The sequence below is a fragment of the Rhineura floridana genome, chromosome 7 (assembly GCF_030035675.1).
Source record: "Rhineura floridana isolate rRhiFlo1 chromosome 7, rRhiFlo1.hap2, whole genome shotgun sequence".
NCBI classification, from domain to species: domain Eukaryota; kingdom Metazoa; phylum Chordata; class Lepidosauria; order Squamata; family Rhineuridae; genus Rhineura; species Rhineura floridana.
Genome location: NC_084486.1, coordinates 145,283,553 through 145,297,283, shown reverse-complemented (window position 1 = coordinate 145,297,283; position 13,731 = coordinate 145,283,553). Strand labels below are relative to the sequence as shown.

The 13,731-nt window shown below is 46.1% G+C and overlaps 1 protein-coding gene across 12 annotated transcripts in view; it reads left to right on the top strand.

Moving 5' to 3' along the window:
• Positions 1-4,387: 4,387 nt before the first annotated feature.
• Positions 4,388-13,731, top strand: part of EIF4G1 (eukaryotic translation initiation factor 4 gamma 1) — a 97,278-nt gene continuing 87,934 nt past the window's right edge. For 5 of the 12 annotated variants that reach the window (XM_061637465.1, XM_061637467.1, XM_061637464.1 and 2 more), the window contains exon 1: positions 4,388-4,496. The gene's annotated coding sequence lies outside the window, so the exon portion shown is untranslated. Of the gene's footprint in view, positions 4,497-8,592; positions 8,698-8,846; positions 9,030-10,740; positions 10,785-13,731 lie in introns of those variants that run through there. The other 7 variants (XM_061637459.1, XM_061637454.1, XM_061637453.1 and 4 more) reach the window with 6 other exon arrangements.

Sequence of the window (13,731 nt, the reverse complement as noted above, 5' to 3'; positions counted from 1 at the left end):
CCCTAGATTCCTTTCCTGGTTAGTCCCTGCCAGGAAATGTATTCAGCATCATTCTTGATACCTTCTTTCTCTCCCCTCCCCCCTGGGTTAGGCAGTGATTTTGTAGATATATTTGATCAGTGAATATCACATAAATGATGTAGGCATAGCCCATTGTGGTTGTAGGTACTTTCCAGAATTCAATAAATATTTTGTGCACTGACAATAGTATGCACTGCATCGGTCTGTTCTCTTTTAAATAGCCAAATAGTACTTTTATTTCGGTATCAGAAATAAATCCACTGATTTATTTTACAGTTGGAGGTCATAAGAAAAGCCATCCTTGCTATAACCACAGAGCCACATGCTTTGTACTGATTAGGAAGTAAGCAGACAGAATCTCTTCCCCTTGCTGCTGTGGGGGTGGATGATTTATTTTCTGCCCCCTTTCCTTAAAGCCTCAAGCCTGACATTGACCATCTCTCAGGAAGTACTGTTACATATACCTTGCAGTGCCTACTTTCTTTATGACAGTAAATGTGGGCAGGTGCACTGTGGCAGGGCTTACGAATCCTTTGCTGTACATCTAACTGCCTGCTGTACAGCCACACATCTTACAGTGCAATAGCCAGAGGCACCAGGAGAAATCAGCTGTCAGGACCATGAGTGTGCTAGACTAAAAAAAAGTGGACCTTGTATAAACCTATGCAAATTTACATTTGCGTCTGCTGGCTAGGGAGAGGGAAAGAGAAGCAGCAATGCATTATGTAGGGTCTTGATCCATAACTGCTAGAAATCTTTCTTACTCCTACTTGTCAAGAGTTCACTAGCCCTCTATTTAGAAAATAATTAAAAGCTGCATTTTCTGTTCAATTTGGGCTCTAAGAGGCCCTTTCCACAATTTTGTGGAAAATTGTCCTGGGCTTCAGTATACTCCAGCTTGGGAGGTGGGGGGTGGAATTACATGAACACAGGGCCTAATAAGCAAGTTGGGGGTAGAAAGATGGGGGACAGCATTCAGCCACTGATGGTCCCAGGTTGCAATCCTATACTCGCTTAGCTAGGAACAAATTCCATTGAACTCAATGGGACTTTCTTCTGAGAATACATGTATAAAATTGTGCCAGATCCTGACAAAGGGCCTGGGTGCTTAAGGGTTAAAAACTAAAAGAAAAGGGAAAGCTGAAATGATCGAGATTAGAGGATCCTGCTCCCAGTTCTACTGTTTGCATTTCCCTGTAACTATTCAGAATTGAGAAAAGAGCTGATGTTTGGAAGAGCCAGAGATGGTGCCAGGCTTAAAGAAAATATGAATAAAAACTGGCAGCAAAAGCTGTAATGAACAGAGACCCTGAGCATCTCTTGGGAGAACTGAATACCCACAGGAGTCAGGCAACAGTCGTTAATATAACTACAATGGAAATAAGACATACATTTAGTACACTGGGGGCAATTTGTGGTCCAAAGGCCAAATGAAGCCCCTGGCTGAATTTCATGGGGTTGGGGGAGGCCCTGAGGAAGAGAAGGAGGTGGGTGGGCGAATCTGAAAGGAGAGGGAGATCAGACCTCTGGGAAGAGCACTCTGATAGCCAGCTGGCAGGGAAGAACTGAATGGCAGAAAAAAGAGATAAAAGGTTGGGGAATGAAGGATTTTTCCATCTACTTTGGGTTCTGTGGGAATGTGACTATAGAAAAAAAGTTCCCCACTCCTGATTCAGTCAATGACAAGAAAGGAGACCAGAGTGTAAGGGTTTGGAGCAAAGCATAAACCCTACAAAATAAAAAGGAAGATAAAAGCAGGGCATAGGAGGGCATGGCCCCTTTAACTTGTTCATAAACAATCTAGAGTTACGGGTGAGCAGTGAGGTGGCCAAAGTTTGCTGGTAATACTAAATTGTTACAGGGTTGTTAAAACAAAAAGGGAGTGCAAAGAACTCCAAAAGGACCTCTCCAAACTGAGTGAATGGGCAGTAAAATGGCAAGTGCAATTCAGTGTAAACACGTATAAAGTAATGCATATTGGAACAAAAAACCTTAATTCTACATATACGTTCATGGGGTCTGAACCGGCGGTGACTAACCAGGAATGAGACCTGGGTGTTCATGGACAGCTCAATGAAGATGTCAATCCAGTGTGTGGCAGTTGTGAAAAAGGCAAGCTCCATGCTAGGGATCACTAGGAAAGGAATTGAAAATAAAATTGCCAATACCATAATGCTGTTATATAAATCAATGGTGCGGCCACATTTGGAATACTGTGTACAGGTCTGGTTGCCTCACCTCAAAAAGGATATTGTAGAGTTGGAAAAGGTTCAGGAAAAGGCAACCAAAATAGCCAAGGGGATCGAGTCACTCTCCTATGAGGAAAAATTGTGATATTTGGGGCTCTTTAGTTTAGAAAAAAAGGTAAGTCAGGGGAGACATGATAGGTATGTATAAAATTATGCATGGCATGGAGGAAGTGGAAAGAGAAAAGGTTTTCTCCCTCTCTTACAACACTAGGACTTATTGACATCTTATGAAGCTGAATGCTGGAAGACTCAGGATAGACAAAAGAAAGTACTTCTTCACACACTGCATAGTTAAACTATGGAATTCTCTACCACAAGAGGCAGTGATGGCCACCAACCTGGATGGCTTTAAAAGAGAATTACAGTAGGGCCCCGCTTTACGGTGCTTCGTTAACGCGGTGGTCTCAATTAGACGCAATTAGACTAAAGCCCCACTCATAATGGCGCTTTTCCCGCTTTTACGGCGGTTTTCAGGCATCGTGCACCATTCTATTCAATGAGTTCTGCTTTTCAGCGGTTTCCGCTTTTCAGTGGGGGTCCGGAATGTAACCTGCCGTATGAGTGGGGCCCTACTGTAGATCTCAATAGCTACTAGCCATGATGGCTGTGCTCTGCCACCATAGTCAGAGGCTGTATGCTTCTGAACACCAGTTGCTGGAAATCGCAGGAGGGGAGAGTGCTCTTGCACTCGGGTCCTGTTTGCAGGCTTCCCTTGGGCATCTGGTTGCTCACTGTGTGAACAGGATACTGAACTAGATGGGCCACTGTCCTGATCCAGCAGGCTCTTATGTGGGTTACTTATCTGACTCAAGCCCAGGCTGAGTGGAGGTAGAGTGGGTGTGATGGTGGTTGCAGGGAAGATACTGAGGCATCTTTAATGGATGTAATTGCTGAGTCAGTGTCTTGGAAAAGACTAATACTCCCTCCTTACTTGAATGCTGGGTGGTGGTGAACAAGCATTATCTCACAGGAAAGAAACAAATGTTTCAGCCGATTCACACACTCGTGCTCATTTTGTGAGAGGATGGTGGGTTTAGATGATTACCACAGAGGATTTGTACCATATCTGCCAAAGTAAGCAAAACTAAGCAATTCTTTTGCCGTTTGACTAATCAACTGTTCGTGGTTTTGAAGCATCTCGACAATTGGATTCATCTGCTGCTAAATCTGATCAAAGCCAGAATGCCAGATATGGATGTAGTGTGTGATTTAGCAGAAGTGCAAGAGTCCTCTGTAGTTCAAATTCCACAAGGGCCTGAAAAAACATTTAATAATCTGAGTTCGTTAGTTTATGGCCTTTACTTCCCTCCACATACAAACATGCCTAAAAGACAGCACTTTTCAACATCTGCAAGTGAAGGCCAATATATAATATCTGTAGGGCTCTTTTATTGGAAATTGTTCATGATGGTCCATTTAATTTTGTTTATACGCACACACACACACACACGTAATCGTGAATAACAAAACAGAAGTTTTTATTTTACTAGCAAAACGTTTCAGCCTTCATCAGCTATTAACATACCTTTAGATAGACCTTTGGTATGTTAGCCCCTGATGAAGGCGGAAGCCCAAACATTTTTGCTAGTAAAATAAAAACTTCTGTTTTGTTAATCACAATTACGTGTATATACTTTTAGGTGATTAATGGAATTCTTATAGGAGTCCACAGCGAACTTGAGTGAAGTTCTGTTTGTTGTTTTCCAAACCGTCTTTTATATATATATATATATGAATGAGATTTATACCTCCACTTTCCTTGAGGGAATCCTCCCACGCTTTTTAGTCGACGTTGCAGTGGGAAGGAAAATAGGCCTCTGGGCCCGATCGCCTCCCCGGAATAACAACACGTGTCACTCCAGCCCTAGAGCGGCACCGGCAGAGGAAGTTCCTCCAGGCCACGTGACGCAGGCGTGGGTTTCCTCGAGGAAGATCACATGGCCGAGCAATTCACCTTCCCAACCCAGAAGGCCTTTCTGTCTCTCACGTACACGCCTTTCCCTCTTCCCAATACCAAAGCGTGGCGAGAGTCACATGACGAGGGGGCAGCCCCTCCCCTTCCCTCCGAGCGACTTCAGGCCAGTCCCGTGACCAGCCTTCGTCCTCCCCCAGCCCCGCCCCTCCCTTTGCCCCGCCCCTCCCCCTCGGAGCGGCTCCGGAAATGGTCGTGCTGGGCTGCGCTGCGGCTGCGTCGGGCCCCGCTCCCCGGACTGAAGGAGACTGAAGGTAACCGTGTGTGTGTGTGTGTGTGTGGCGTCGTCGCCGCTGCCGGTGCCAGAGGGAGGCACGCGAGTAGGCCGCGGCTGGTGGTTTAGCCTGGCCGGCCGGCCGGCCGACCAACCAACCTTCTCATCCCCCTCGCCCCTCCCGCTACCAGGGCTCCCTTTCCCTCCACCTTCGCCCCCCCCCTTGCCGCCGCTTGCCTGCCTCGTCGCGCCTGCCTGGGCTTCGGCCGCCATTGCGCTCGCCCTGCCGCTCCCCTGCACCCCACCCGCGCCTGCCTCTCCAGGCCTCACCTCAGCACCACGTGGGAGAGGGAGGGAGGAGACACCGGCCGGGACTAGGCCGCACGGGGCCCCTCGAAAAGGAAGGGATCGTGGCCCCTCTTCCTCAGTTTCTCCTCCATCCGCTTATAAGGCTTCCCAGGGTGGCTTGGTAGGCGAAGCCGAGCCCGCCGCCCTTTGTGCGGTGGTGGTGGAGGAAGAAGAAGGGTCTTCGACGACCTTTCAGCTCCTGAAGCCCACGGTGGATTCTTTGCCTCTGACCATGTGTAGAAGGCGTTTCGTTCACTGCCACCAGTCAACCCACATTTTTTTAAAAACAGAGAAGGTTTCCAGGTCTCACAAGGCTCATCCGCCCTGGTACTTTCTTCTCTCTCCCCTTTTTTTCAGATACATGATCATGCTGTTGTCTTTAAACCCACGTAGCATTTTGGGCCTTAAACTTGGGCGTTCTCGCTTCTTCCTCTCCCCTCCAGATCCAGGCTCCCCAGAGTTTGAGTCTCACATCCAAGTTTTTTTTACATATAGTGCTTAGGTCGGCAATCTTTAATGCACAGGAAATTTATTTTTGCTCTTCATCCTTTCCAGCTATGTTTAGGATTGAGCTTTACAAGCAAATATGCCCTTGACATGGGGCATCAGTGAGGCACAAAGGTCTAATCTTATATTCAGCTTTCTTTTGGAGAATGTCCCGAACCTTATAGGAACCTTCCTTTGTCTCTCCAGTTATTGATAGACTTTTGACCCTAAAACCCAAGTCTTTTATTTGTGTTGCTATTAATAGGGCTTTAGTGTATTTACTAGGCATCTGAAACTACATATAAGCCCTGAAGCCCTTGAAGAGCCTGAGTCCTAGAAGCAGAAGAATTTTTGCATTAGTATTGGCAGGGCCCAAAATCCAAATGTTGTAGAGAACATTTCCAAGGGGCAAGCACTATAAACTGCTCTCCGCACACCGTGTCACTCAATTGCTATATGATACTTATAGAACCAAAGCACTTTCTGTACTAGCTGCTTAAGACCCTCTGTTCTAAGGTTTAGCTTGGTTTGTAAACTGTGCTGATAGGTCTAAAGTCAGGGTACAGTAAATAAAGCAGAATTTGAAATAATTTTGCACCCTAAAATGTTAACAGAATTACTAACAAAATAACAGAGTTTCCAGATCTGCAGTAATTTTTCCCCACCATATCTATAGGTTCAAATTTCCTTCCTCCCTTGAATCACTGTTTAAGATAAGAAATCATATTCTCTGGAACAATACCTGAAACCAAAGGGACCTTACGTCTGTTGCTCAGTGTTGTATGACATCTGTGGCATAACTCAGTACTATGATATTTAAAGATATTGAAACTTGAGACCAGCTACTATCTCACATCATATTCTTGGTTGGTTAAACTATTAACCAACACATTTATATTAGAACTTGTTCATGTTCCCTCCATGCTTATCTAGAGGGCCCAGAATCTAGCACATATATTATCAAGGGTACAGTTGCCATATTTTTGCACAAGTATGGAGGGGCTGAACCTTGTGGCAAGCCCTGTCAGCCATATTTATGATATTGGTGGTATTTGAGGCAATATTTATGGGGATGGCTTTATCTTATGTAACTGAGTTTAAGCAGCCTGGGGTCCAATATTCAGGTTCACTTCTTGGCGAATGTCCACAAGATTTGTTCCATAACTGTCTAAAGGATCCCAAAACGTATTGGCAGCTTGTATTCTATGAGCGTATGCTTTTAGGGGCCTGGGATTTAGTATCTGCCCTATTCTATGTGCTACATCTTCAGCCAACCTCCATCCTATTTAGATTATATTGGCTGTATAAAATTCAGGACAGGACCTTTTAAGGATTTCCTTCTGGTGCTTACAGCTCTTTCATTTTACCAACTGTATTATTCTTCTCCTTTGTGTTTGTTTTCATCTGAGCCTTTCAAACTGTACACGGGGAGCCTGAACCTGTTTTCCTCTGAAGTGTAACTCTGTCACCGACAAATCTTTTGTTAAAGCTCCCCTATATACATGCTTTTATGATAGTTTTATTTATATTAAAATATTTTTATCCCACCTTTCCTCCTATAGTTCAAGGTGGCTACAAGATATGTACTTGGATTCCCCACTTCACCTTTTTAGCAATTTAATCCATAATCTAGCCCCTTTTTTATACTCTCTAAAGTAACATGGCTTAAAATCACCTCACTCGTGAACCTGACTAAAAAAGAGGTGAAAGCTGTGTAAGCCTGAGTGAACATCTGAAGATCTTCTGGCACAGATATTTTTGTTCTCTCTAGTATGTATATAGAGGAATCCATTGTTATGTTATGTTTGTGACATCCTAGTCTCTTGGTGTGTGTGTGTGTGTGTGTATATATATATATATAGGACTGAATGTCCTCACACAGAAAACCTTTACTGATAGGACCAATAATCTTATACACTGTAAAGCTCTCGCCAGCCTTCTACATGTTTGGGGGCTGCGACTCCCATTATCCCTGATGATTGTCCAAGCTGGCTGGGGCTGAAGAGTTGAGTCCAAAACGTCTGGAGGGCACCATGTTGGAAAAGGAGGATCTTAGGCAACAATACAGTCATTCCTCTGAAATATGCTTGTTCCATATAAGCCCCAGATGTGCCCACTACTGTGCAAGTGATGTCCATGGTGATCCTGTGTACATTTCCTTAGGAGTAATACGCATTAAACTCAGTGGTTTACTTCTGAGTAAACATGTTTAAGATAGTTCTGTAGTTTGAGGGGCTGGATACTCCATTTAACCACATGTATGGGGTATACATCGTCTGCTTACCTTGCCTCTGTAGGGCTTTAACTGTTCATCCTTAGATTCCTGGAGTCTGTCTCCCCCCCCCCATTTAAAACGGGGTTTATATCTTCTAGTAACTGCTACACCACTTAACGTTTCTAGAGTTTCCAATCCCAGCATATGAGTTCATAAAAGGCAGGGTGGTCATCATTTCCACCCCGTTTGAAATCGATAGGACGCTCCATCGTTCATAACCTGGAATGTCTAAGGCAGGGGACCCTTGGCCTTTCAGACGTTGCTGAACTACAAGTACCATCAGCCCTAGCAAGCATGGTCAATGGGTAGGGATGATGGGAATTCAGCAACTTCTGGAGGGCCAAAGAGGCATAACCCCACCCCGCACCCCATTTGGGAATCGTCCTGTCCCAAGTGTATGTTGCATCTGCAGGGCTGCTCCTGGCGCATGTCGTTGGAACGCACCAATGCAAGGGAAACGTAGGAGCCCACCCCGCCGCAGGAGCATGAGGACAGGGAAGATGCCCAAAATCTGCCCGCCTCGAAATGCGTAGACAGGGGCCCTCATTCCCCCCCCCCGCCATTGTCGTCGGGTTTTGTGTCTGACGCAGCCAGCTTCTACGTGCGCGCAGCCCGGGAAGGAGACTCTGTCGGGGCGACTGCTGGAAAGTTTAGGAGCCCCCGATCTTTACTGACAGGTGCGCCAAAGATCGGGGGCTCCTAAACGTCCAAGCAGCTGCGCGGAAGAGTCTCTTCTTCCCCGGACTACGCGCACGTGGGGACTGGCAGAATCCGGGCCCGTTCCACAAACCGAGCAGTAACGAGGGCGAAGGCTCCTCTTGTGTGTGTGTGTGTGTGTGTGTGTGCCCCCCCCTCGTTAGGGCTGGGTATCCACAGTATCTAGGGCCAGCCTTTCCCTCCTCTAGGCCCGAAGCCCGCCCTGTGTCTTCAGCCGTGGGGCCCACGTGTTCGTCCCTGCCTTCCTCGCTTTGCCCTGCCCTAGGCCGCTGTTGGGTTGGCCCTGCCGCGGCTCCACCTCCTTCCCTCCCGCCCTCTTTCCTTCGCTGGCTGTAGCTGCTGCTGCCGCCGCGCCGGTGCTTTGCGTACGCCTCCGCGATCCGGGCCGGCCCCACGTGCTTGCTGCTCAAATTGGGTACGATCCGCGACGGCGATGCGGGAGGGGGGAGGACTTGTCCGGCCCCTGCCCGCACTCTTCCTGTCTAGCCCGCCCGCCGGCCGTGGATACGCTGGCGACCAGAGCCCGGCAGTCGCCACCGCATGGGCCTGGCTGCCTCTCCCTCTCTCTCTGCGGGGCCGGCCGGCAGGGACACGTGTCCTTGGAGCAGGCGGGCTGGGGCCTGCCTTCCTGCCTGCTCTCCTGGCCAGGACTGAATGGGTGGGTGAACAGAAAGGAGACCCCGAGGAGGAAAGTCTTGAGGGCAGGCTCCCCTGCTCCCTTCTTGCTCCTATGTGCTACCGGTGGAGGTGGGTTTGGGTCCTTTCTCTCCCCCTCCCTTGGACCGCGCTTTCTGGGGCGGCTGGATTTGAGGCTTTTCATGAACAGGAGGGAAGGGGAACGATCTGGGATCTCGGTACTTTGTATTTAAGGCACCCCACCTCAAAATATTTTCTGCCCCCCCCTTATTCCCCGGTGCTCTGTCTTCCCTCCATCTCTTTCCCGAATGAAGTGGCTCCTGTTCATGCTTGTCTTCCGGTCCTTTGTAAAAATAAAAAATGGGGAGGGTAAATTAACCTTTGCATATCCTTTGTATTGTTCCCTCTTTGGGATTTCTTGTTTAGTCTCCCCCCTTCGCATTGGTTGCGCCTTGTTTTCCCCAAACATATGTTTGTCCTATTACCGCCCAGAACAGCTCTTAAAAATTACTCAGCACTTTCTTCCGCGACCCAGTTTCCATAGGGTTTCACTCCTGCTTATCTAAACTTTCAGATTTTGTTGTGTCGAGTTTTTTTTAAAATTCATCTGTTTGTTCAGACAGTAAAAGGGTGGCACTTGACTGCGCATTTCCCTTTCAGAAGGGCTGCTTGCTGTCAGAGTGGGGTTGGGTGGTGATTAAAGGAGACTTACGGTGTGGAGTAACACCAACTGTCTCTGAAAGTGTGGGAGAGGGAGGACATCTTGAACCTCGATTGCACATTTCCCGGTTTTCTGTAGGTCGCTCTTCCGGAAAGGGTAGATTAAAGGGAAGGCTGGTAACGTAGTACTTCACATTATGTGCTCAGCAGCATTTTGCTGGATTGCTTCTGGCAATGGGGGTGGGTGGAATTCTCTACTCTTTTGGCTGGGAGAGCTTGTGTTAAGCAAAATGGGGGTTGGGGAGTAAGGGGTACTCAGTTACTCACATCTAAAGACTTTCTGCACTTATCTGTGTAGGGGCCTTCTGTAATGCAGGAATACTGTGACTCTTTGTACTTGCAGAACACACATGTGCTCCTCAAAAGAAGGGTTGGGGAAATATGCCAAATTTCTAAACTTCAGAATAATAGTAATTTTAAAAAACCAGGAGCCAGCTTTGCACAGGGATAAAAATGTGTCAAAATGAACAGGAACTCCTTGGGCAAATATCTTTTGAGAGCCACAAATCAAATGGGCATCTTGGTTTTGTTATTTTTTTCCAGAGTAGCCCAGATTTGTATAACGTCAGCATTGTACTTGTGGGGCTGTATTCTGGGGTAGGTTTAAGCCCTGTACTCTGGGAAGGAGTTTTCCTGTTTGCACAGCTGTGTTTTCCCTTGTTGGATAGCATATTATATGTTCCCTCTGCTTAGTATGTTCTCCCAACAATTATGTAAGTTGGTTGATCGCACCACTGCCATTGGCACTTGCAAGTGGTTACAAGATTAAGCTTTGACCCATGAAAGGTCCTGGTTCAAATCCCACTTAGCATACTCTTGGAGGCAAATGATGCTACAGCCTTGCTGAAGCTAAACAGGTCTGGGTCTGGTCAGTGTCTGGATGAGAAACAATCTGGAAGCCCTCATCTACTCTGTCTTGAATTCCACGATGGAAGAAAGGCAAGATCTAAATGTAACAACTCACTAGGGAGGCCTTTGTCAAGACCCCTCTGAAATTTGAGAATAATACTGGCCTACCTTACGCTGCTGTTTTGAAGGTTACTGAGATAAAAAGTGAAAAAGTGCTACATAAATACTAAATATTATTGTTTTCATTACACAGTTTAGGAGCTGAGGCTGAAAGTGTGACTTCTCCAAGGCCATTTGGTGAGTTTGTGGCCAAGCTGGGTTTTCAGCCCAGGTCTTACAAAGGTCAAGGATACAACTTTGTTCATCTCACCACACTAGCTCTCCTTCACCTGAGATAAAGATTTGTCCTACGTAGGGAATTGTATGTTCCCTGGCATGCAGAGGTGTGTAAGTGGCTGTGTTTTGTATTTTACTGAGCGTGAATCCAGCAGAAAGCCTGAACTGGTGGATCTATAAACTTGCAATGTGCACATCACCTGCAGTAATGTATGTACAATTCCATAAGCAGAAGTCATAAAGCATCCCTAAGAAAGAGCTATAGACTCAGGTGTGGGGAACCTTTGGCCCTCCAGATGTTGCTGAACTACAGTTCCCATCAGCCCCAGCAAGCATGGCTGATGAGCAAGAATAATGGGAGTTGTAGTTCAGCAACATTTGGAGGGCCAAAGGTTCTCTACACTTACCCTAGATTCACTTTGTTTTGACCGCAAGCCATGGTGTAAAAATGGGCTGTGTTTTTAATGCTTCCCCCAGGCACCTGGTTGGCCACTGTGAGAACAGGATGCTGGACTAGATGGGCCACTGGCCTGATCCAGCAGGCTCTTCTTATGTTCTTATGTTCTTAATGCTGCAGTCTCTCTGACTTGCATGCTTGTTCTTCTGGACTTCTTCAAGAGAGCATTTTATAGTGTTGAGACTTCCCCTTTCACTTAGAAAAGTCCTCTCCCAGTCACCTTTCCTCGAAAAATGGTGCCTGTTGCCATTTGTTCCTTGTTAACTTCCTGTCACACAGCAGAAAGAACAAAGCGCTACCTTCAGGAGCAGCACAAGGAAGAGACTAATGACAGGGTGGAGGTGCAAAATGCTTCCTTTTTCCCTTTCCTCACTTCATTATCTGGAGAAAATCTTGCCTGTCCAAGGGTTTCTTTTATCTACCCAAGTGCTTGATGGAGAAGGCATTTCGGGAAAGGCTGATATTGCTGCAGGCAAGAGGCACTAGAGTTCTCCTTTGTAATTTTTGTTAATCTGAAACAACTACCGCTTGAACTACCTTGAGAGGTTGTTGAGACTAAAAGCCAGGAAGTCTGAGATTCAAATCTTAGCTCAGCCATAAACTCATCATCTGGTTTTAGGCAAGCCAGTACAGGCATACCCCGCTTAACGTTGCCTCGCTATAACATTCATGCTCCATATGCCTGTATTTCTCCAGAAACGCAGCACAGCAGCAGAGGCTTTAGCGCAGTGGTTCTCAACCTTTTTTGCTCCATTCCCCCCTTTCACCGTTGTTCAGAATATAATTCCCCCCTTCCCAAGATAGTCTCTCATAGCGTGTTGACATTTCGCGAGTGACGGTGGTGTTTCTCGTGAGAGAAAAATTTCTTAGTTTATATTATAACAGAATTTCTTGGAGCACTTTCTAGTCTTTAAATAATAATTTAATTTTGCAAATGAAAATAATGCTGCATGTTCAAGAATTTTAATCTGTGACATTCAATAAACTTTATTGAATGTCGCAGATTAAATTGTAAACAAACTACAATTTTACAGATTGTACATAATCTACAGGACATCACACTTTGCTGAATAGTGGTCCCAATCCCTCCCTGGAACCCTAAAATTCCCCCCCGGGGGGGAATTCTCCCCTTGTTGAGAACCCATGCTTTTGCGTGTGGGGGTGGAAATAGATGCGATCGCGCCACCGCAAATCGGCTGGGAGGCGCGATCGCGATCAGCTGGGAGGCGGCAGCACAGCAGCAGAGGCTTTAGCGTGGGGCTTTGAGGCTCCGCATGAAGGAGAGGTAAAAAAAAGTTTTACTGTAAAAGGTAGTGCTTCACTTTAAGGACATTTTCGGTTTACATACTCGCTCTGGTCCCATTGAGTACGTTAATGTGAGGTATTACTGCATTAGCCTCACCCCCATCCCACCCCACCCCAGTGGTGGGTCAGAGCAAAGGTCTCCTAATCCAACATGCCCAGTGCCTCTGTAGAGCCCAGAAGTTTGCCTTTCCTTGCTGTTGCTCCTCAGCCACTGGTGTTCAGAGACAGGTTTCACATAGCTGTCATGACTAATCACAGGTGATTGACCCATCCTCCATGAATTTGCCCAATTCCATTTTGATCATATATTTGCAATTTGGGGTGCAATAATAATAGACTTAACAGTTGTAAGCATCACTTAAGGTAATGTATGTGAAATGTCTAAAGTGTTACGTCAGTGATGTTAAAATAACCAGCTTCAGGTTTCATACCTGCAATCACGAAAATAGAGCTATAATCCTAGAATCTTCATGTCACCCATAAGCATTCTTTGAGCGGATAGGAGAATATCTACACTTCTTGGGAATGCAAGGATGCAATCAGACAGTGTTAAAGAGTAACTGGCCTGCATTGAATTAACATGAGGACAGAATGTAGTCTTGGGATTCCCATGGTATCATCCCCTTTTGAAACTGGGATCTAGTGCAGAGAACTTAAATGTTAGGAGAGGTGACTCTTAAAGTCAGTTTAGACATGGATCAAGCAGTGCTTGGAGTGCTTGTGAGTCATTTTTTTGGGGGGAAATCCTCAAGAAAAGGCCAGTTGGGTATCTTCCGAGGCTATAAGAGTTGCATAAAAGGATATTATCTTATATGTAGGAATTACAGTTCTGTTACAACAGATGGAAGATGTGAAATTAATGGGTTAACATCCAGAATTTGTGTGTTTTCTAGTTTTGGTTGGAAGCTGCAGTTGAACTCAGGATAAGGGAGCACAAAGCCGCAACTGCAAGCAGTAGGCCATGCCACTCCATTATTATCCAAAAGCTAATTGGGCCAAGTGTTGCTGAGTTCTGATGCAATCCCAGGGTTAAACTCTCTGCTCTTTATCTTATGATGTTCTTGGTTTATATCTTGATCGTGTTCTATTTATTTATTAAATTTGTATCCCGCCCTGCCTCCCAAAGGAGTCCAGGGCATCAAACAC